Source organism: Schistocerca americana, chromosome 2 (genome assembly GCF_021461395.2).
Source record: "Schistocerca americana isolate TAMUIC-IGC-003095 chromosome 2, iqSchAmer2.1, whole genome shotgun sequence".
Taxonomy (NCBI): domain Eukaryota; kingdom Metazoa; phylum Arthropoda; class Insecta; order Orthoptera; family Acrididae; genus Schistocerca; species Schistocerca americana.
The window spans coordinates 708,955,054-708,981,529 of record NC_060120.1 but is presented as its reverse complement, the minus strand read 5'-3'; positions in this window follow the sequence as shown (position 1 = coordinate 708,981,529).

The following is a 26,476-nucleotide window of genomic DNA, read 5'->3' as shown; positions in this document are numbered from 1 at the left end:
GCTGCGAAGGAACGAACGTTTCGAGATTGCATCCTTCGTCGTCATGCGGGCCCAGTACATGGCGTAATAGTAGTGGATGCCATTGACTGGACATCACGATCACCACTGATTCGCATAGCAGGAAATCTGGAAAACAGGCTTTACATTTGTGTCTTATAGTGTCCTATCTTGAAAGTCTCTGTCACATTATCTTTCAACTAGATAATGGAAGACCGCACATCACCAGTGCTGTCCTTACCACCCTCGATACATGGGTTGCATGTGATTATTACATTACAGCCTATTAACTACAGTTTAAACATAGGCTGCTTTTATTCTTCTTATTACTATCAACAGTAATTTTTTTGTATGTACAATGGCACAAAATGAGTTAGATTGTTACCCTGGCCAACAGGTTCTCCAGATCTCTCACCCACTGGAAACATTTGATCATGTGCTGCTGAGAGACTTGCACGCCAGCCACTGCCATTGATGAACTCTGGCATAGAGATGAAGCAGCGTTAGATGAAATAACCGTATCCGTCAACCATAAGTTCTACACAGTGTCGTTGTAAACTTGCAAATCTTATAAAAATCTGAAAATATATTCTTCCTCCTGTACTACATATTCCCAAAAAGTAAAATGTCAGTATTTACCATCCTTCCTGCTGTTACAGTTTTAATAACCAACAGGGTAGTACACTGAGGTGCCTAAGGTCATTGGATAGCGATATGCGTACATACAATGATGGTAGTATCCGCGTACACAAAGTACAAAAAGGCAGTGCATTAGCGGAGCTGTCGTTTGTACTTGGGTGATTCAAGTGTAAAGGTTTCCGACGTGTCTATGGCCGCACGACAGAAAGTGATAGACTACGAAAGAGAAATGGTAGTTGGAGCTAGGCGGATGCAACATTACATTTCGGAAATCGTTAGGAAATTCACTATGCTGAGACCCACAGTGTGCGAGAATATCAAATTTCAGGCATCACCTCTCACCAAGGATTGGCTCTGAGCACTATGGGACTTAACATCGATGGTCATCAGTCCTCTAGAACTTAGAACTACTTAAACCTAACTAACCTAAGGACAGCACACAACACCCAGCCATCACGAGGCAGAGAAAATCCCTGACCCCGCCGGGAATCGAACCCGGGAACCCGGGCGTGGGAAGCGAGAACGCTACCGCACGACCACGAGATGCGGGCTCTCACCAAGGACAACACAGTGGCCGACGGTCTACACTTATCGGCCGAGAGCAGCTGCGTTTGCACAGTGTTGTCAGTGCTAACAGACAAGCAAAACTGCGTGAAATAACCGCAGAAATCAATCTGGGACGCACGGCGAACGTATCCGTTTGGACAGTGCGGCGAAATTTGGCGTTAATGGGGCTATGGCAGCAGACGACCGACGCGAGTGCCTTTGCTAACAGCACGACATCGCCTGGAGCGCCTCTCCGGGATTCCTGACTATATTGGTTGGCCCCTAGACGACTGGAAAACCGCAGCTTGGTCAGATTACTACGATTTCACTCGGTATGAGCTGATGGTACGGCTGGAATGTTTTGCAGGATCCACGACGCCATGGGCATAAATTGTCAACAACGCAGTGTGCAAGATGGTGGTGGCTCCATATGGTTCAAATGGCTCTGAGCACTATGGACTTAACATCTGAGGTCATCAGTCCCCTAGAACTTAGAACTACTTAAACCCAATTAACCTAAGGACATCACACACATCCATGCCCGAGGCAGGATTCGAAAGTGCGACCGTAGCGGTCGCGTGGTTCCAGACTGGAGCGGTGGCTCCATAATGGTTTGGACTGTGTTTACATCAAATGGACTGGGTCCTCTGGTCCAAGTGAACCGATCATTGATTGGAAACGGTTATGTTCGACTACCTGGAGACCATCTGCAGCCATGCATTGGCTTCACGTTCCCAAACAGGGATGGAATTTTTATAGATGACAATGCACAATGTCACCATACTGCAGAAGTTCGCGGTTAGTTTGAAGAACACACTGGATAATTCGAGAGAATGATTTGACCTCCCAGATCGCCTGACATGAATCCCATTGAACATTTATGGGACATAATCAAGAGGTCAGTTTGTGCACAACATTCTTCACTGGCAACACTTTCGCATTTATGGACGGCTATAGAAAAAGCATGGCTCAGTACTACTGCAAGGGAGTTCCAGTGACTTGTTGAGTCCATGCCACGTTGAGCTGCTGCACCAAGCCGGGCAAAAGGAGGTCCGACACGATATTAGGAGATGTACCAAGGCTTTTGTCACCTCGCTGTATGGTCTTCGTTGATCCATTATGGATCGTGGGACGACGGCTGCCATGAACTTCTTGATACAATACTTTACCAACAGCCGCATGTATTGTAGAAATTTATTTTATTTTATGAACTTCTATGTGCTACCAGTTTCGGCATTACATTGATGCCATCTTCAGGCCCCTGTACAATGATTAGAAGAAATGTACTAATATAAAAAATCATAAAAAATATAGAACATACCTTAACAGTTTACAGGTATCATGTTAACTATGTAAGTAGCTCAAAGAGATATATTGTATATCATTAAAACTATATGTAACATTAGGGCACATATGCTTTTGCGTATGTCATGCTGTTGTTAATAGTTTTCCCTGTTTTACTCAAATAACACTTGGTATATGAACGTATGGTACGCTATTATTCATAAAACCGTAACAACCAGTTGTAATAGGCCACGCAACACATCAGATGTACTGCATATATTTGTATGTCCAGTGGAACAGTGGAAGAATTATTTTTAATAAAAATTAACTAATATAAATAACAATAAAATAAATTAAAATACAAGAAATGTGACAACCCTGTCAGAATACATAGTTACTTATGTGTGGTCTAGGTCGTATTATGTGTGGTACGACAAACAGCTGCCGCAATATTAACGATAAAAAGCATAAAAGAGTTTGTCTTAAAACCCAAATGCATTCCCGAGGTAAACCAATGCAATCGTACTATAAAATCATCAAACATCTGGCCATCGTAGACACTTCATTAGGACCCTTATGTAGGACAACCCCACATTGTGCTTCCTGAGTGGATTAATGCAATGCCAGTAGCTGCCTTATGTAGACATGGTTACAAAGAAGTTTCTCAATCTCTGTATATCAAGAAATGTCTACCTCCATACATATAAGTCCTATACAATTATGCAGGATTATATCAAGTGGAATCGATTGAATAAAAAGGAAAGGAAGAAAAAGAGAAATATAGGAGACCGCCTATATGTACGAAGATAAATCTCAAAATGAAATGTATACAATCCCTAAGACTAAGGGTATGATGTATAACCATGTCAAATCATTCTGGGGTTGCATTAAGGGCAGGTGTAGTAGCGTATGAGATGACTATCTGGATCTTAAGTACATCATCCAGTGTCATCATATTCTGTCTAATGACCGTAATGAGTCAGAAACTATCTGCATGGGTCGAAATGTCACGGTACCTAAAAACTGGTCAAAGTATTTGACTAGTTAAAGTCACACAATAACGGACTTATGGACTCATACCCATTAGCTGAGTGTCAGGAAATGCAATGTTGCATCAAGTCTAAAATCGGTTAAGTGGCAACTCAAGAGTGCAGTACAGCAATCCAAATGGGTTAGAAAATGATGTTGGACACATTTGTAAGTGATGGCAGTGGACAACTTCCATGAGAGGGGAAAAATGTAGTATTGACCATAAGTTCCTTATATTGGCAAATATCAAAATAGCATCTAAGTATAGTACACAAAATTCCAAAGTATTATACTACAATTCCCACGATCATCAGTACTCAAGAATTATAAGTATCTCATTTGAAGATGTATGGCAACATTGACCTAACACTATCTATGAGAATATAAGTAATTTTGCTGGTACATCACTGATGACCTGAACCAAAAATGAAATATAAGTGGTGGTGGTTAGTGTTTAACGTCCCGTCGACAACGAGGTTATTAGAGACGGAGCTCAAGCTCGGGTTAGGGAAGGATTGAGAAGGAAATCGGCCGTGCCCTTTCAAAGGAACCATCCCGGCATTTGCCTGAAACGATTTAGGGAAATCACGGAAAGCCTAAATCAGGTTGGCTGGAGACGGGATTGAACCGTCGTCCTCCCGAATGCGAGTCCAGTGTGCTAACCACTGCGCCACCTCGCTCGGTGAAATATGAGTCACTGCCTATTTATGCATACCGATATCATTAAATCTAGGGGGGGTAACACCTATAACGCTGTGTCTGTAAAACTGTTCATCCATCCTAGGTAGCAGCTAACCACAACTCACTGTGGTAAACACCCCCTTATAACTAAATTGTAGTAAGGTTATACGAATATCTAACTGGGGAATGTTATTAGAAGTAAGATTTGAGCAAAACAGGGAAAACTATTAACAACAGCATGACATTTGCAGAAGCATTATGTGCCCTAATATTATATATAGTTTTAATAATATACAATATATCTCTTTGAGCCACTTACATAGTTAACATGATACCTGTAAATTGTTAACGTATGTTCTATATTTTTTATAATTTTTTATATTAGTGCATTTCTTCTACTCATTGAACAGGGGCCTGAAGATGGCATCAATGTAATGGCAAAACTGGTAGCACATAGAAGTTAATAAAATAAATTTCTACAATACACACGGCTGTTGGTAAATTATTGCATCAAGAAAATCATTGTATAGTAGTGGACGCTTTGCAATTTGTAATTGTTGCGCAAGTCTCAGTGATTTTAGAGGCAGGCAGTCAACGTTTATGTATTAGAAATTTAGCCAATAATTAAGATCAAGGTTTCGTAATTAGAAGTTTTTCTTTGTCCATTATTTTGTTTTGTTTCTTAGTTACACATTTATAATCTACGCCATCAACTTGAGTTCTTAACTGGTATAAGCAGTGTGTAGTGCTACATCATATGAGAACTGTAAAATACACTACCGTGTTAGCTTCCGGCAAACAGATCTAGAATGAATTCCAAAAACTTGAAATTGAAATAAGACAGTACAGAAAATGAACACTAAGAATAAGCAGTAAAACTAAGAGACATTAACATTTTACTCAACTTTCCAGCCGCAGGTAGTCATAGTATCTGAAAATAGTCTTAGGATATGCAGACTCTTATTTTCCAGTAACTGCTTATAGATCATTATACTTAACGGAAACCTATGACTTTAATTGTACTTGCATGTTACACATCCACTAGGATCTTTCTCGCTTGGTGACTACGACAATATATAATCCAATTAAAAAAATAGATAAATAAATAAATAAAAAAGAAAAATATTGCTTACCAGAATTTTTGTTGTTTGACAGTTTTGAAGATTTAAGTCATACAGAGACTAATGTGAAGCATTTCTTGTACATACTGTGTCGACTATCTGAGAAACAAATGGCTGTGGTGAGCTTTGAGCAGCATTCTTCTGTGGGTCAATAACGAACTTATCGCGCTTGTTGTAGTCTGAAGGTCTCAGCCTGCCAAGTTAACAACGCCATGAGGAAGCACGGTCGTCTAACGAGAGAGTGATGGAGGAAACAACGCAGACATGCGATGCTAAGAATAATGTCCATGAAATAAGGCTATAATTTAAGAACACTACACGAAACTTATTCTTAATAAAGAGTCACTCCACTCAAAAAACAATTCATTATCAAGTTGCTTACTTGAGCTGCTACCGCAACCTGTAAACAAAGAGGAGAGGCTACAGCCTACTGTCTCGTCGATATCGAAGTCATTGCAGTCGGAACAAGGACCGAACACAGGAAGGAAGATGTCCGTCGTAGCCTGTAGTGTGGTAGCACACCGGCATCCACCTGAAGCAAATACGAAAACTCGAAATGAGGCTGTCCATGTGAGAATTTAATACTCTTCGTTTTAAATACCATTCCAGCACCTTAACCTCTAACAACTACTGAATCATTGTCTGCTGTGTGCCTTTAGTGCGCGGACAACGCTGACATGAAAGACGAAATGTCAGACGTCTTTTGTATAACAAACCATTCGTTCATCTCACAGTCACCACGCACAGTGTTCACACAAAATAAACGTGTGCATGTATTCGAAGTAAGGTGGAACACAGATTCGCCACCACCACCACCACCACCACCAACCACCCATCTAATCTTCGCCTACGCTAAAAGTAAAACAAAGTAAATGGCATAGCTGGTTGTGAACAGGTGAAGTTTTCTCTGTACTTTTAAGTAATTTGGCAATGAAAATAAATTACCTATAATTGAAGTTATCAGTTAGATGACTGGCTGTGGGTGGATGTGATGTCGATAGTCAAAACTACGAGAAGCGAAAAATCGGTTAATGAATCATGAAATAATTTATTGTAGAGGATAAGATTAATTAATAATAAGATGTTGCTTCTGCCAAGCTTCTCTATTCCGATCATCCTGCTTGCGTATACTATGAGACTACAGTGTTCCATGATTTCGTTGATACGGTCTTTTGAAGAACGTCGTGATCAGCCGCTTTCTCATGTGCCAGATGGTCTCTGATAAAACATTTTCTTTAGCGACTGCCAATGGGGTGTTCTCAACAAATGTCCATACTGTGGAAACTTACAAACTAGTATAATGTCCGTATGACAGTTCAATTGGTTTCTTTCAGTAATAACGCTGCTTTTATTTCTCCTCATTCTAGATTTTATTTCATAATTGTCTTTTATCCCGATTCATAATAATCCGGCGCTATTGCGTAAATAATCATTTCCACAGTCTAGTTTTGAGATCAGCAATTAAAATACGTAGTTCTAATCCGTGGCATAGCATAGATTCAGCCGTTTAGCTTCTGTTGTTAGAAACGTTTTGTCCCAGCAAAAAAAATTCGTAAACGCTATAATTTTTCTGCTTCGTTGTACTCTTCTTTATTACCTAATCCCCTTTTGTCAATAAATGCCCCTAAATATTTAATTTTTTCTACCTGTCTCATAAGCGCTCCGTCATTGAAGTTTCCGTCAGTAAACACACCTCGGTAAGAGAGCAGTGTAGTAGAGGACGCTGATGCAACAACTAAATCATGGGACGCGGGTCCTGACAACCGAAAATTTCCTTGTAGTGTAATGTCAGGGAGGTTTCCCTTCAGGAAAATACACACACGCAATTGAGGAGAAAAGCTGTGGAGTCGAACGCCAGAAGACGAATACCGACGCCCACTGAGTTCCTGGAAGACGAGGCCCCGATGCAGTGCATGAACTAGCTGCCGTCAGCATGGTCATTTCCGTGGTGTCCAAAGACTATACGCTCTGAGGTATCTTACGTCACAACTACTTTTAAATTTAACACTTTTAAATGAGTAACATTTCAATGTGATATTGTGCTTGTTTTCTATAAAATAATTTCTGTATAGGACAATACTGAATATAGTGATTTCAAAAAACTTTTACCTCCTGAAACGTGTATTTATTTATCGTATTCTATTGCTGAACAAAAGTAATCGTTCCTTGGCCCTGTGTTATGCTTATGAACAGTGTTGTGAACCAAAACTTTAAACTTCATGAGATACAAAATCTGAAATAAAGAAAATGAATCTAATTAAATTCCAAAGAAGACACTTGTATGATCAGTAAAGATTATATAACTAAAACTCAGTACCGAAGCACATTATGAACGATGTGTGACATGTGTTACAATGTTAGGCTAAAAATTTGAAACTACCAACATCGTTCGCGTCTGACATTCGTGACTACACAATGTTTGCACAAGAATGAAATGTGAGATCTGCCCTGAAATAAAAGTGATTTCCCTCAAGCTCAGCGTGCTGTTTTTGTGTCTGGAGTACAGACGTTCTCGAAAGCAAATGCAAATCAGCGGACGCAGCAGCTGAAGATAAATAATGTACTCTCAATTTGTTTGTCAGAAACAATCTGTGACTTCGAGGAGCGTATGGTGCAGTGCACATACGACAAAAATTTAAAACTTTTCTATGAATCACGGAGGTGGATTTCACTTTAAAGAAAATAGTTTTTGGAAATACAGAAGCGTCCGATCTTACCCGTCGGCTTTGACCCATGACGTCACAAATGTAGCGGAAACGACTATAAACGACAATTCCAATATGGCGGATATAAAAACATCGCATACGTATTATCCAACATGGCGGATATAAAAACATCGCATACGTATTATAAACACTGAAATACACAAGTTTCACAAAAAGCCTAATGACTCTAACGGGACAAGCGTGGGAAATTGGGGGTTTTTGGGTGGGGACAAACTAAATATACACAAATGTAGCCACCGACCGCCATACAAAACCACGCAAAACAACGAAATAAATCAACATCACAAAACTGACCAAATACCAAAAAACACATTCCTATCCAGAATCGGACACTTCCCTTGACCTATGTAGCTCAACAGAACCTACCGATCACATCCTCCAATACAAAAAAAAAACGAACACTTCCCTTACACCTACATACATCTACAACAGCTCCCAATCACATAAATTACGATCGAACACTTCCGTTGACCTATATAGCTCAACAGAACCTACCGATCACATCCCCCAACACCAACCTAAAAAACCAACACTTCCCTTACACCTACATACATCTACAACAGCTCCCAATCACATAAATTACGATCGAACAAAGATAATAATAAACAAGTGGTACTCGAGGCCAGGCAGAGGGGGCTGCGCCCCCCCCCCTGACCCCCCCCCCCCCCCCCCCCCCGCCAAAAAAAAAACCTCCCAACCTAACCTCGTATTCAGGGCTACGCTACAGATCAATGTGTAGGTCCCTAACGTCACGGGTCAAAGCCGACGCGTGAGATCGGATGTTTCTGTTGACACAAAACACACATCAAAAACAAAAAAAAAAACGGAACTTACCTCAAAAAAGTTCCAGCCACACAAACTAGATTGGCCACCACAATCACACACAAATGCACCCTAACTAACCACTTTCGGCCTATACATTTTACCCACAGCCCTTAAAAAAACCCGAAAAATGCAATAGGTCTCTCGGACACTCTTCCGCCAACAGTACTCATCTAAATGAGACTGAAGGTTGGAAGAGCGCCTCTTCCCCCTCCCAAGAACTGACTTAACCGCCCCCCACATCCCCTCAATTGTGTTAGTGCAAGCCCCAGTATCATAATTCTTAAATTCTAGACTGTGGTTCACTACTAAATGATTAAATCCCCTGTCACCCAACCCCCTGTAAGAAGAAAAAGCATCAGAAACTATTGTGGACCCGGGCTCTACATACTCCTCAATTAACCCCACTAATTCAGCCTTCGACCTCCCCTCCACAACCCTAAAAACACATTCAGTACCCCCACCCCCGTGAACAACAGCCCCCCACACCCAAAGTCCAGCCACAGACTTCCCCCTCCCATACTTCCTTTTACCAAACTGCGACTCGTCCACCTCCACAAGCACCCCATGCCCACCCAACTTACCCCTGTACTTAATAAATTCCGAACACACTTCACGACAGAAGGAATACCAGTCTAAAACAGTCCTCTCACTCACACCAGTCTCAAACGCGCAAAAACTCTGTGGGCATCTATAACAAAAATAATATGTAATAAGCACAATCTCACGCATGCTCAATCTAGACTTCTCGAACCAGGTACCACGCCTTATAGAACGCCATACGCCATCTTTCCGGCAACACCACATGTATCCGTCGCTGGTCCGAGAGGCCGGAACTTTAACCAATTTCATTGCCTCAAGGCAAAGAGAACACTTAACAACTTCGGCGATTAAACCGAATAGTTGTAAGAACTTGATAAGTTCTAACGCTGTCTCGCCCATCATCGCCCTCAACCGAACACTATTAAGGCGGTCTTTCATATCCATTCCTAAACAAAAAACCACAACCAAATACACTCAATAACAAACTCACCCGACATACAGCAATGAGCATTAAATTAAAACAAACGAAAACCATGAACACACCACCAGAGAGCACCACAAACAAAAACAAGACTAAACTCCGCGCCGTAATGACGTCACACACCACAACACGCTTACGTCACGGGTCAAAGCAGACGAGTAAGATCGGAGGTTTCTGTTGACCCTAGTTTTTGAGAAAAAAACTCTGATTATTGAGAAAAATGCAGCACAACATACGAAGACTCAACAATTACAAAATTCTCTCATACCTTCAAAATTGCTCCAGAATCTTCTACAGTAATATAAAGAACAAGAAAGTGTTATATATATTAGTTTCTATCTCCATAAAAAAGTATTCTAGATAGCTTCTTCCGGATTCACAGAAAACAGATCCCATTCTTTGAAAAACTCAACTACACGCTATATGCCTGACACAAAAATGCAGCAACACAGACTGATTATCAAGTCAACCACAGATAAAACTAAACAAAGAGTCAGGGATCTTATTCACTAGTGCTACTGTTCGCTCATTATCTTTGTCCCAGTACAGCAAAGGTGAATTCTTTCCAATAGCAGAAAACATATGAGAACCTTACAACACTGATATTGTAATGTTTCCGCGGAATATTCCTAATGTATAATCGGAGTTTTCAATTGTGATTCTTGTGTAACCTTTAAACTGTATAGCTTCTAGACTGTACTGTGGATATAATTTGACTGTGAAACTTTTTGAATATGATATGTGCATATACAACAGTGTGAATGTAGAATGATATAGAATTTTTCGAAAGCAATAATCCGAGTTAGGCAGTATGGGGTGATAACCGATGAATCTGAAACCAGCAGATCACAGAAACTGCAACAGAGAATACCAACAATCTGACGGATTTAAAGATGATAACCTTCGCAATGAAAAAGATGACACGAATAGGGTTATGGAACATCAGAAGAATCTAGCAAACAGGTAAACAAACGGAAGTGGGACAAGAAATGGAACGATACAGATTAGAAATTTTAGGATTGAGTGAAACAGGAATAACTGGATTTGTAGAAGAAGAATAAAGGAATGACATATCCTCCTCCACTCTGGAAGAAAGGATGAAACCCATAGTGAAGGAGTGGCATTAATACTAGACCCGAGAGCAAAGGGATATTTAATAGAGTGGTAAACAATTGAAGATAGAATCATAGTCGCTCGCTTTGCGATGAGGGTAAGACCAGCGACCATTGTACCATGTTACCCACGAACGGAAGTGTCTGACGATGATGAGAATGAAAAGTTTTACAGCAAACTCCAAGAAACACTGGAAAAGTATCGAAAAAGAGTTATCCTTCTGCTGATGGGTGACTTTAATGCAAAAATTGGGAGTGACAACCATGAGATAGAGCAGATTATCGGGCAACATGGATTGGGCACCCGAAATGACAATGAAGAAAATCTCATAGATCTGTGCGGCATGTTTAGCCAGATCATTGGAGGTTCCATTTACCCCAATAAACGATGTCTCAAAGTGTTGTGGGTTTCACCAGACGGCAGAACAGAGAACCAGATAGACCACTTCGCAATTAGCATTACCTGGCGAAAATCATTTCTATTTGTGAGGAATAAAAGAGGTGCAGAGGTCGGTAGCGACCACTACCTTATGCTAGCAACAGTCTGTCTAAAAATAGCTGCACACAAGAGACATTGTGGGCAGAAGAGGATTAAGTATAATTTGGAAAGTTGGACAAAACACATGTCCGAGAAGAATTCTCGATCCAACTGAGAAATCACAGACAAAGGAAGTAAAAGAAGAAATCCAACAGGAACTCTGCATATTAAATTGGGTGGTGAAGAGGAGTTTCAGAAAGATAAGAGAACATTCATCAATAATCTCGCATCCTCCCTCTTGCATGGGTGTGTGTTGTTCTTAGCATAAGTTTAACTTAGTTTAAGTAGTGTGTAAGTCTAGAGACCGATGACCTATGCAGTATGGTCCCTTAGGAACTCACATACATTTGATTTTAATAATCTCGCAGCTAACAGAGGTGATACCAAGACCCTATGTAACATCACAAGGAAACTGTGAAATAACAGATTTGGGGCTGATGTGACAATCAAGGACAAGCAAGGAAAACTAGTCACAAATCGAGAAGACCAAATGCAGAGCAGTGGCGGATACATATGGAGGACGCGGGGCGCCCCCCTCCCACCTTGCGGGGCGACCGCATTTCCACCCGCGCCGCACCCGCCAGTCAGCCCGCACGCTATTCGTTCGTTTCTTTCGTCAGTCGACTCGACTAAATCAAGTTATCGAGTAGTTGTACGTTCCGTAGCGTTCCCGTCATCGTATTTTATACGTTTCTGTCTGGCACATAGATACCTAACACATACCGACGAGAAAAGTCGCGGCCATTCTAGTGATCTCGATAAGCTATTGTGTCTGGCATTTGTTCGAGAAAAGTCGCGAATATTCTACTGTTTTATTGTACAGAGAACTATCGATATGTAGCGTTGTAAGTACGGATTATTCGCCGAATAGGAAGCTAGTTTAGATTCAGAATCAGAAGCATTATGACTGAACAATGAATAAGTAAAACGTCCTAGTTGTAGCAAGTACAAGTGTGAAGATTAATCAAGAGTGAGAGTGATCAGTTAATTGTGAAGTATTAATAATAGTAATTCATAGTAATTTCTCAGTAAAAATAACGTAACAATAGTTTCGCATACCTAACTCGTAATACGATAGTGCGTATATCTCCGGTAATAGTGACATCGAGAAGATTCCTATAAACGCATTGTTACTATATAGACCCTCATCGAATGCACTAGAAAGGAACGGAATAGACAATAAAAGTTCCACACACATAAATTGCCGGATGACGTCATCGTTGGAACGGCCATGATCTTTAGAGCCCCCTCCTTGAGGTATTTCTGCATCCGCCACTAATGCAGAGGTGGAAACAACATTCTGAGAACGTGCTGAACCGCGAAACTACAGATGACAGTGTAACTCGACTGAATGTGGGTGGGGAAGGAGTTCCACAAGATATGTCAACTTAGAACCGAAATCCAAGAACAAATCGCTAAAGCAGACCAATAAATAAAGAATGGAAAAGCTTCGGGCCTGAACATCAGTTCAGAGTTGCTTAAAGTAGATGCCTTTATAACAGCAAAAATTTTACTTCTTCTCCTGACAGCCATATGGATGAATGAAAAAGTACCAACTGACTGGAACAGATTCTTGCTCATCAAGCTCCCCAAGAAAGGAGAAATATCGGTTTGTGATAATTGGAGAGGCATCATCCTGCTGTCAATCCCAAGCAAGATCCTCTCGCTAATAATCCTAAGTAGGATAAAAGTACGTGCAGGCAAGAAAAAGGAAGAGAACAAGCAGGATTCATGAATGGTCGCTCTTGCATTGACCAGGTAAACACCTTGAGAATAATAGCTGAACATTCATATGAATACCAGTCATCGGTTTACATGCTAGTTGTAGAGTTTGAAAAGGCCTTCGACAGTATAATCAGAACTAAGATATGGAGCTCACTGCAAACTTTTGGAATTCCCAAAAAATAATCGCTCTTGTCAAGTGCTTGTATGAAAACTACACGTGCCAGGTTCAATACAAAGTCTGATTTCAGGAAACAGGAGTTGAGCAAGGCTGAATGCTCTCATCGATACTATTTAACATAGCACTGAATCTTGTAATAGCGCAAGCAATTAATACAGTGAGAGGAATGAAATGGAGCAATACCTAGATTTTGCAAATGACCTTTGCCTTCTGCGGCACAGTCTCAACGATATGAAAGGGAAAATAGATCTCAAATCTGCGACGAAGAAAGTCGGTTTGAAAATTAATACCCAAAAAACAAAAGACATGCCGGCAAATGATAACAACATCGCAGAGCTTAAGCTTGGGAGCCAGATAATCGAAAGTGTGGATAAGTTTTACTACCTTGGAAGCATGATCACACCATATGATGGTGCAACAGAGGACATTAACAGCCGCATCAACAAATCTAAGGGCGCTTTTACAACTCTCCGCTCCATCTAGGGATCAATGGAAATAACATTGAGGACCAAATTGCTGATATTTAAATGTAATGTAAAATCACTGTTTCTATCTGGTGTGAAACATGGAAGTGACAAAGCAGCTAATCCATAAGCTGCAGACATCCAACAATAGATGTCTGACGAACATCCTGGGAATAACGTGGCCAAACGTCGCCTCTAACTAAACACTCTGAGAAATAACCAGCCAGAAGCCAATCAAGCTGCAAATAAAAAGCAGGAGGTGGAGTGGGTTAGGACATGCACTTAGGACACCAGAAGAACATATTGCGAAGGAAGCACCTTATTAGATCTCCCCAGGGACGACGGAGACGAGATACGCCCAAAATGACGTGGAGACCATCAGCTGATGCAGAAGGAATAGTATGGGAAGAAGTGAAAATACTAAGAGAAGACGTATCAGGATGGCCATCTCTTGTTGCAACCCTACGCTCCACGTAAGGAGTTAAATGAACTTATAAATAATAAATAAATAACCAGAATATCATAGGGATTTTGACCTAGCGTCTGTGACAGATAACCTTTCAGCAATCAAGACGTTGATACTGACTGGCGTGTAGGACAACCACTTTCAGTTACTGATACTACTGTAAGTCTATATAGAAGTGTGGAACTATTCACTGTTCCCTGAAGACGCGGTACAAAGCTGTTCATGGCAATGATGTTAATTCCTACATACACAACAAAGGTAACAACGGTGAACTCTGATCTGCCGTCCTACCTGTGATGTAACACTTCGCTGCATGTTCAACTGAAATAAATCACGCTACTTCTCCCAAAAGCACTGTTCGACTAACCTCTGTTAAAAAAATCACGCAATGTGCAATGCATGTTAGCATAGTTGTACTCAAGGCAATTTTAACACAAAGACAATCAAATTCGTTTCGGTGTATATACTGAAGATTACATGAATATGAAACAGAAAATAATTTCTCAAGAAGAGAAATTTGGAACACTGAATATAGATTTAAGTGTTAGGAAGTCTTTTTCTGAAGAAATTTGTCTGGAGTGTAGCCATGTATGGGAGTGAAACATGACCGATAAACAGTTTAGACAAAAAGAGAATAGAAGTTTTCGCAGTGTGGTGCTACAGAAGAATGTTGAAGATTAGAATGGTAGATGACGTAACTAAGAAGGAGGTACTGAATAGCATTGGGGAGACAAGAAATCTGTGACACAGCTTGACCAAAAGAAGGGATCGGTTGACAGGACACATTCTGAGACATCAAAGAATCACCAGTTTAATACTGGATGGAAGTGGAGGGAAAAAACGTAGAGAGCGTAGAGAGGGACCAAGAGATGAATATAATGAGCAGATTCAGACGGACGTAGGTTGCAGTAGTTATTTTGAGATGAAGAGACTCACAGAGGATGGTATAGCATGGAGAACTGCATCAAACCATTGTTTGTACTGAAGACCACAAGAACAACATATCTGTGAATGTCTGTGGTCTCAAATTCAAAGAGGAGCAAGAAATAAAACATAAGCTGTATAAAATAAAATATTTACTGTGAAAGAAGAAAACAATAATCATAATAAAGAGAATTTTTTACTTTCAGAAAACCTGACAGAAGCAGTTACTCAAATAAACATTCTGGAAAAATCAGCAAACAGAACTGGTCTGAAAATTTCAGCTGAAAAAACAAAATTCATGACAAATATAAAAAATGCACCAAAATCCATAGAAACACAAATAGGTAAAATAGAGCGAGTAAATAAATTTAAATATCTTGGAGAAACTAGATAACAGAATGGACTAGAAAAATCTGCAGTAGATGTAAGAATTAACAAAACGGAAAGAGCATATGGTTTGACCAAAAATATTTACAACAAGAAATGTATATCTAGAAAAACAAAACTAAAACACTACACCACAGTGGAATGACCAGAATGTTTATATGGATCAGAATGCCTAACGATGAACTATAAGATGGACAAACTAGAGGTACTGGAAAGAAGGATTATTAGAAAAATAATGGGTGCAATGAAAACTGCAGATGGTTGGAAAATAAGAAGTAATGAGGAGATCTACAAAAATATAGAGAAATATCTGAAGTAATGGCCAAACGAATATTAACATTATTGGGACATCTCTACCGAATGGATGGAAATAGACTAACAAAACAAATACACCTATATTTCTGGAAGAAGAAATCGACAATAGCATGGATTAAGAAGTGAGAAAAGATCATTAAAGAAACAACATCAAAGAATCAGAAATAGCAGAAAGAAACCGTTTTAAAAACAAAATACTAAATTTGGAAGGCTTTCAAAGAAGAAGAAATAAAAAATCGGGAACAACATGGACAGAAGAAAGGAAGAGACTTCATGGGGAGAAAATGAGGGAATACTGGAAAAATAGGAAACAACAACAAAGGAAGAAGAGGAACTGAAGTTCTTAACGTGATCCTAGTTGGTCAATACGCCTGTAAAAAAAAATAAAGAGAGGTTATTTTATATAACATACACTCCTGGAAATTGAAATAAGAACACCGTGAATTCATTGTCCCAGGAAGGGGAAACTTTATTGACACATTCCTGGGGTCAGATACATCACATGATCACACTGACAGAACCACAGGCACATAGACACAGGCAACAGAGCATGCACAATGTCGGCACTAGTACAGTGTATATCCACCTTTCGCAGCAATGCAGGCTGCTATTCTCCCATGGAGACGATCGTAGAGATGCTGGATGTAGTCCTGTGGAACGGCTTGGCATGCCATTTCCACCTGGCGCCTCAGTTGGACCAGCGTTCGTGCTGGACGTGCAGACCGCGTGAGACGACGCTTCATCCAGTCCCAAACATGCTCAATGGGGGACAGATCCGGAGATCTTGCTGGCCAGGGTAGTTGACTTACACCTTCTAGAGCACGTTGGGTGGCACGGGATACATGCGGACGTGCATTGATCTGTTGGAACAGCAAGTTCCCTTGCCGGTCTAGGAATGGTAGAACGATGGGTTCGATGACGATTTGGATCTACCGTGCACTATTCAGTGTCCCCTCGACGATCACCAGTGGTGTACGGCCAGTGTAGGAGATCGCTCCCCACACCATGATGCCGGGTGTTGGCCCTGTGTGCCTCGGTCGTATGCAGTCCTGATTATGGCGCTCACCTGCACGGCGCCAAACACGCATACGACCATCATTGGCACCAAGGCAGAAGCGACTCTCATCGCTGAAGACGACACGTCTCCATTCGTCCCTCCATTCACGCCTGTCGCGACACCACTGGAGGCGGACTGCACGATGTTGGGGCGTGAGCGGAAGACGGCCTAATGGTGTGCGGGACCGTAGCCCAGCTTCATGGAGACGGTTGCTAACGGTCCTCGCCGATACCCCAGGAGCAACAGTGTCACTAATTTGCTGGGAAGTGGCGGTGCGGTCCCCTACGGCACTGCGTAGGATCCTACGGTCTTGGCGTGCATCCGTGTGTCGCTGCGGTCCGGTCCCAGGTCGACGGGCACGTGCACCTTCCGCCGACCACTGGCGACAACATCGATGTACTGTGGAGACCTCACGCCCAACGTGTTGAGCAATTCGGCGGTACGTCCACCCGGCCTCCCGCATGCCCACTATACGCCCTCGCTCAAAGTCCGTCAACTGCACATACGGTTCACGTCCACGCTGTCGCGGCATGCTACCAGTGTTAAAGACTGCGATGGAGCTCCGTATGCCACGGCAAACTGGCTGACACTGACGGCGGCGGTGCACAAATGCTGCGCAGCTAGCGCCATTCGACGGCCAACACCGCGGTTCCTGGTGTGTCCGCTGTGCCGTGCGTGTGATCATTACTTGTACAGCCCTCTCGCAGTGTCCGGAGCAAGTATGGTGGGTCTGACACACCGGTGTCAATGTGTTCTTTTTTCCATTTCCAGGAGTGTATTTCTGCAAATATTTGAAAATAATGTCTGATGCTGGGTAATATACAACAGATCACTTCCCTACGACAGCCTGCTTGGATCCTCCTTGGTATGCTATCCACAAGGAAGTCGAACACTGCTGCTCAAGCCTGTGCCATTCTACAACAACTGCTCTCATAATGTCAAGCAGTGTGTGAGGACAATGCAGTTCAAGTGTCAACTGATCTCAGGTATGTTCAGTCGCGTTCGTGTCGACAGATACCGTGAGGCGTTACATTTCGTTGACTCGTGCTTCATAGAGAAAGATGTTCTCGAGATAAAACTGGAGATACTCGTGTTTTATCATCTTGAAAGAAGAGTCTGTTGCTGAACTATGACTTTAAGGGGTGGGGGGAATAGATTGGAGGGTTTCGTTTCAAAACTCCACAGTCGATAATGTATCCTTTTGGAGATGTCCGACATCTGTATCCTGATACTGGCCCACAGTATGACTGAACCATCCCCCTGCTCAACCTGTGCGACAACACGCCCTTCAGTGCGTGTTCGGTTACACGGTCTTCACGATCATAAGGCAGCAGACAAATACTGCACTCGTCGGTAAAGAGAATCCCATGACACCATGACATTAATCCAGATCCCATCCACGTTTCTGTTGCCCAACGTCTTCATGGACCGCGAGACCAGGGGAGGGGGCGTAGATTAATTTTGTCCCTAATGGACAACTAGTGTCCTTAACGCATATCTAGTGGTCAAATTTGATCGTCTGGAGACGGCTATGTACCATGTGTCTCGACATAGCCTCCAGTTGACACCAAAATGCAGATAGCAGCGCTTCTTAATTCTCTTCAGCGCTGGAATTTGTAGTTAATGGTTATCAGCTGATGTCGGTGACTATGGTCAATTACTAAGAGGTACAGTTTCAGTATTTTGTGTCTGACGATAGCGCTGAATGTCGATGTGGTGTGCGCAGATTCGGCTGAAAACTTCCTGTGCTTACAGTCTTTCTTGCTGTAAAATGATAATCTGTTTAACATCTAAGCTATGACACGTACTGACAGACTGAACAGTGCACAAAATCCACATCGTCCCATTCGAGAACAGAAGTACAGAGGGCTCTGCTGAACTGTACTGAGAGTACAGTGTTCGTCCGCAGAGTCATGTAATTGGCATGGATGGGAAAACTGAGACATCTCCCTTGGCTGATGCAACAGGAGACGTAAGCGTTCAGCCAAGAAAGTTACTGCATCGTGGGATACTTGCTGATACAACAGAAGTGTTTTACAACGCCAAGGTGGTTACTTCAGCTGTCGCCAATCGAAGCCGGGCCTGCTGCACGGTAGGGAAGCTAAGCAGGCGGACGATATAGCAGAAAGACGGAGCGACCACAGCGCTGGTGGCCCGCTTTATCTCATGCCCACGCCGAGTTTTTGTTATGACTTGAGTGGAACAAAATAGTTTTGATATAAAGCAACCAGAGACCAGGATTGTAAAAATACCTCTCATTTTCAGTTAGAGGTACCTCTGTCTGGTGGCATGCAGCAACGAGGAGGGACCTTTGACATGGATACTCTGCAAATCATATTTAAGTGCCCGGCAGAGGGTTCATCGAATCACCTTCACAGTTCTCTGTTATTCCAATCTCGTATAGCCCGCGGAAAGAACGAACACATATATCTTTCCGCACGAGCACTGATTTCCCACATTTTATCTTGGTGATCGTTTCTCCCAACGTTGGTCGGTGTCAACAAAATATTTTCGCACTCGGAGGGGAAAGATGGTGATTGGAATTCCGTGAGAAGATTCTGTTGCAACGAAAAAGGCTTTTCTTTTAATGATGCCCAGCCCAAATCCTGTATCATTTCTGTGACACACTTCCCATATTTCGCGATAATACAAAACGTGCTGCCCTTCTTTGAACTTTTTCGATGTACTCCGTCAGTCCTATCTGGTAAGGATCCCACACCGCTCAGCAGCATTCTAAAAGAGGTCGGACAAGTAGGCAGTCTCCTTAGTAGATCTGCCAATAAAACGCAGTCTTTGGTTAGACTTCCCCACAACATTTTCTATGTTTTCGTTCCAATAAATGCAGTGGTTTCGGCGCTCTGTAACCGGGGGCCCTCTTAGTGGTCTCCAGTTCGAAGCTGGAGCCGATGGAGCTACATTTGTCCACTCCCAGTTGTGCAGGACGACTTTCTGCTGCCTGCGCTTTTCTGGTAGGCAGACACCGTTGCTGGCGGCTGCCTCACCTGTACTCAGTTGACATGGGGCTCACGCTCGCCCTGGCCTCCTACTCCCGATGCTGCCAGCGGCAGCTGGGTAGCGTGACTGATGCAGGGGGCCAGCCAGCTCTCCGAGGTCAGCGGCCTTGCAGTGTTGCTGGTGCAGAGTCACTGCTTCCTTCGCTGCCGCCGGCCTGCGGCTATGAGCCACATGCCGGTCTGTGCCTACCTCAGCATGCGTGTACTACCGACGCCCTGCGGGCAATGGCCGTCTGGAGCAACATCGCAACTACTGACGCATACTGAATAACAAATATATGGTTTGTGAGGTAACTATCATCAACCACTCACCATACCATTGGGTCAACTGGCTCTAAGCACTATGGGACTTAACATCTGAGGTCATCAGTCCCCTAGAGCTTATAACTACTTAAACCTAACTAACCTAAGGACATCACACACATCCATGCCCGAAGCAGGATTCGAACCTGCGTCCGTAGCAGCAGCGCGGTTCCGGACTGAAATGCCTAGAACCACTCGGCCACCGCGGCCGGCTCACCACACCATTGCTTATCCACGCCCTGGGTTGGTAATTCGTCGACATCCTCATCTTGACGTGCCCATTACCAACATCCACCACAACGGCCGGCTAACCCAGTCGTTAAAGGAAATTAACTTTTGTCTCCGTCACGAAAGTACTGATTAACTTGATCTTTCCTCCGGTGCTTGTACAACACGCGTACGCTGTAGAACATTTTCTCTCTGTGGAGTGAAATACTGTGAAATCTCACGTTTTCTCCAGCTGGTTGATCAATGGTTTGCTTTCACTTGTTCAGAATGTAACATCCCTAGAATTGCAAGGTAGACGATGTTAACCTTTCACCGGATTTATGACCGTCATCATGTAACGATTGCGTTGGAATCAGGCGGACTACTATCTTTCGCCTTCAAAGTAACGTTATATTGTGCAGGAAGAATATTGAAAATAGCACAGCAAGAGGAGTACATCAGATCGAAATAACTTGTCAGACCTAATTATACTAATGAAAGATCCACTTCATCCATAAATCAAGACATACAATGAGTAGTAGCAGAGAAATACATTGCAAGATCGACAACGTGTTGGACCACATTTTCCTGCAGTACACGCCGCAACACGGTCCGGTATCGAGTTGATTAGACCTCTGATGTTTCCCTGAGGCAGATTGGCCCTCAGATCCTGAACAGCCTCCTGAAAATCAACTATAGTGACACGGCGGTGTCGTTTCAGCTCGTCCCACACGTGCTCTGTAGTAGACAAGTCTGGGGAGCAGGCCGGCCATGTAAGAGTCGGAACATGACGTGGGAAGTCTTCGGTACCAGAGCTGTATGCGGACGAGCGTTAACTTGCTGGAAATACGCTCCTGGTGGACCACGTAGGAAAGGTCCCACATGGGATTGAAGAATGCCATCAACATAGCGCTGGTCCATTAAGGTTCCACGTACCGCAATTCTAGCGGACCGTCTATCGTAGACTATGGCCCCCCAGACTGTGAGGACGGTGTGGCTCGCGACAGGGTGGTTGGAACTGTACCGTTCACAATATTGCCTCCACACTCGTAAGCGGTTATCATCCGTCCCCAACACGAATAGGTACTCTTCACTATGCACCACATTTTGCCAACCTGTGGCAATCCACGTCGTTCTGGCTTGACGCCACTGTAGTTGGAACCGCCAATGTCCCGGTGTTGCCACGGCAGTGCCACGGCGACGGCTCCTGGATTGCTAATTCGCATCCGCAAGGCGGATGGAAATTGTCTCAGGAACAAGTGGCACCTGTACATCTGCTTCTATTGTGGAGCGAGTCACTGTAGAATCCCTGATCGCTTGCCATACTTTCCTTCGATCCTCTCGCCAAGTGGTCTTCCTGGTCGCTGTAGACCCGGTACGTCGTCTCTGGGTGCCGTGTCTGCCACCTCGTGTCGACTTCTCCCGACAACGTCTCACGGAGCGCTCCGAACGATCGATCTGGCGAACCACAGGGCGTGTCGAGCAGCCTGTGGTTTTCGTGCCGATGATTAGGTCCCTCTCAAACTGGCTTGATTGTGACAGATGTGGTCTAATATATCTACATGGCACTGTACCACTACTAACGTATTCCTTGAGTCGGGATGTGATGGTAACGTGTATGACACATCTAGTATGCGACGTTTAAATAATGCCCCCTGCCCGGTTGCAGCGCCACTGCCTGGTCTGTGGGCAAGCGCATTGGCACCAAACTTGGATCAATTGCATGTCGTATCTCGTGTCCGCAGCTGATGGTCTAGTGGCTAGCGTTGCTGCCTCTGGATCACGAGGTCCCAGGTTAGATTCCCGACCGGGTTGGGGATTTTCTCTGGCCAGCGACTGGGTGTTTGTGTGGTCATAATCATTCGTGAGAGTGGCTAGATTGGACTGTGAAAAAAACTGTTCTCTGTAAAAATTTGAACTTGGTATGGGTGCTGATGACCATGCAGTTGAGCGCCCCACAAACCAAATATCATCGTTGTATCTTCCTGAACTTGATTGTATAGTATCGCGTTTGTACCTTTCTTTCTCCTGGGTGCGCTATCTTCAATGTTCCTGAGTATATTAGAAAGCAGTATTAAAAACGGATTCATTTAGTACTTGCAATTATTTGTAGCCAGTAAAAATGCTGTCGCCAATCCAAATCGCACATACAATTTCGAAATAAGTGTTACTTTAGGTTTTAGATATTTTTTAACAAAAAGGAACTTTTCAGCATTTATCTCAGGTGAGGGCAGTTTCGTAAAATCACTCACTAACAACAATTTTTATATAGCTCACTACCATGAGCTGTTAACAAACTAGAATGTCTCGCCCTCACATTAATGTCTGGTAATTGTTCTGTATACCTTTGAAGAATGTCTGTCTTACAATTTCTAGCCAAGCAATGAACAAATGTAGTGCTGGAACATTCGTGTCCTCTTGTTACAATAACAAGTGGCAACACTTATTTGGAACACTGCTAAAGCGGAAATGTATTGAACAAAATTAAACCTTTCCACGAATTACATATTTAAAATCGTCTTGAAACAACATGATACAATATGTTAGTTACTTTTTGCAACATGTAAGTATTCAGTTCATGCTAGGCAATGCAAGAAACGTGCTTTAAACTGACTAATGATTTTATTCGTATTCTGAGCACTTCTGTTACTATTATCAGTCAAATCAAACAGTCCATTTAAAATTAGATTGAACATTGTCCGACAGTCAGATAATTGTAGGGGATAGAACGGAATTCCAGCACAGGTTATGTGACTAAGGTCAATAACGGTATTGTAGCACACGAATATTGAATTCCGTTAGTTGGATGGCAGTAAGAGGAACAATATCTCAGAAACGGTACATTGCTTGCAGACAAAGATGCTTTGATGTAGCGGTGATTGATTAACACTGCGCAAACGTGGTTCATCACGTGAACTGATCTACTGTAATTCTTATTTCTACATCCAAATCTCATAGTGCATTCCGCAAATATTCCACGCTGCTGTAAGCTGGTAATGCGTCCGTCCGAGTTACTTTTCCACAAAATTCGCAGGTAATTTAGCCTCACTTCCCTATAAAGTGTTGAGACTCTAGTGGTTAGCGATAGACTGGTAGCCCTTTCCTTCTCGGTGCGGTCACGTCGTGTCCTTACGCCTTTCACTTTGGAGCGCTAACCGCCCCACATCCACAGAGGGGCTTCTCGACAGGCTTTCCTTCCCTAACATACATTTTACTTATCGAGCCCTATGCACTAATCAGTAATAAAACGTACAATTTTCCACACGTAAACCACAGACAAAAAACATTCATCGTCGCTATAAATAGTAAAAACGTATATACATGCATGACAACACTGTAATAAAACAACAATAGTACGACTAAAGGCGTAAAGTTTTGACATTACAAGTCTTGATATTGATTCTAGTTTTACAGAAAATATTTCGACGACGTAACCAGTCGTCTTCTTGTGAGCTGTGTGGCTATTCGCACTCTTGCCTGGGCTCCGACCAGCCAGTGGAGCATTATTCACGTTGCATTGTTATCTACAGGATGATTCTTATTAACATTTAAAGACGCCCGAAGCGACGTACACAACACTGCGACAAGTAATTTATTATAAGACACATGCGACCGCAAATGTCGGAAAATACCCCAAAAGTGGACGACAAATGATGAGCATGTGACACCAACACATTACGTACCTAGACGCACGTGAAGCGGTTGGGTCTGTCGATCCTACCCTCGCCGGCAGTTCGCAGTACTACACATTGCTGGACAACTGTGAAAATTTCGAACACCTTTTGTAAATGTGGTCTGTTATAAACGTAAAAGTTACAGAATTACTATCCTCGTTGTAACCAAGCAAAATGCGTTCTTATTTTATGTTTCTTTCCTTTTTTCCCTTATTTTTGTTTACAGACATTATTTAGTGAAGGAATCTAGATCATTTACTGTCAACGATGAAATTCAGAAGCTTATACGCATGTACTTGTGAGGCAATACGGTAGGTTTTTGTTGTACTGTACTTTGCAATAAGCCAGCGGAGACTGCGAAACCCGCAAATAAAATAATAAACCTCTCCTCGATGCAAACACACAACTGTCTAACGCAATGAAAAAAATAGTGCTTGCCAGACGAAAGACCCCAATCCTGAGCCCCACGCGCCAAAGTCGCGCACGTAGGCCCGGAACCACACCAACTTGGGTGGGATAATCGGGTTCCACAGAAAGATATGCTCAACCGCTGTACGTGCGGCGGCGTACGTCGTCTGGCGACGTCACCTGCTCAACATTTGTCATTCACTTTTGGGGTATTTCCCGCCATTTGCGACCCCATGTGTCTTATAATAAACTACTTTCTCATCGCTACTTTCTCAGCGTCACCTACGTCGCTTCGGAGGTTTCTAAAGGTTGTAAGAGGTCCGAGCAGATATAATTTCGATGTATTGCTCATGCGCTGCCTGCGATATGCAAGGTATAAGAGAATCTCTGACCAGAGAGCAGTGTTGACTGCAGTAGGAACTGTGTAGTTGTAGCAGTAAGTTGTTGCTTGTCTGCAGTCTGCTCTGGTCTGGTCTGGTGTATCGTGTTGGCTGGGCCGGTCGCGGTGCAGCGATGCCGGAGCCTGAGTATTATTGTATAAGGTAAAAAGCAGCCTCGCGCATATGTAGTAATGTCATCTCAAGTCCCATGTAAATGTTTTAAAAATCTCGTAATAATAACCTTTGTCATAAAAAGTAACTTTTATCAACCATTCATTTCAATTTAAAGAATTTACTAATTTCTCCCATCCATGATCATCCCAATTGTTGCAAAAGAAAAATCAGTTGCTCCCTTTCATAAATGACAAATCTATCGGCCAGCATTGCACAGGGCTGTGCCAGAAAACATTATTTTAAGAGCAGATATATATGCGTTATCCGGCGACTTCATTGAGGTAAGAATGTTTTCTCTTTTTATTCAGAATGATCTTTCAGGGCCATGACGCAGCACTGCTGACGTCCAAAATTTACCAGGTTAAATTCACAGTCAACTATTGAAAAGTTATAAGTGAGCGACAATTTAATTGAGAGGTTAGTTACATTGTATTATTATCAGGTTACTGATTTTTTTTTTTTTTTTTTTTTTTTTTGTTGGGACGTTACACTGATTGTGAACGAATCTCTTTCACAGATCATCGGCAATTTATTGCTCTTTGTTGTAATTGTTTGTTCCATTTTTGCTTCGTCTTTGTTTCATTTTTGTGCTTAATTTTGATTTGTGAAAAATGCCGCGAAAAACTGTTAACAGTACATCGCGATGTGCAATGAGTGAAAGAGCCGACTCGAATAATTTGACCGATAATACTTGCAACACTCAGTGTAATAATGATAATCCCCTAATTACAGATAATCAGTGCCTGCCGATCACTAGTAATGAGTTAAATCCTAATGATGGGCAAACAAATTCAATTATATCCACAGTAAATTTAACAACTGATGACGCGGCACGTTCCGTTACAATGAACGCTGTCCAGTTTGACACGCCTAATTTGCAAAATTTACGTAGCGAACAGATAATTGTTTCTAACGAAGGTGAACAATGTACTCAAAGCACGTCAGATTTATTTGATTCCGAGGTAGTGACTAACAGTGCACATCCAATTGGCGAACCTTTTCAAGAATCAGGTAATGACCAAATGATTACACAAAACGTGACAAATGCACATACACCATTACACAGCATAGAAAATAGTGTCGCTACTTTTGGCATGGATCAAGTTATGGCAGTATTGCTACAACTTGATGAAAAACTCAAACAGCGGAATGAAATACTAGACAACCATTTCAAACAACTTAATGAAAAACTAGACAACAATTGCAACAATTCAATGAAAAATATGACAACCATTTCAAACAACTTACTGAATCGTGCAAACAATTTAATGAAAGTTTCAG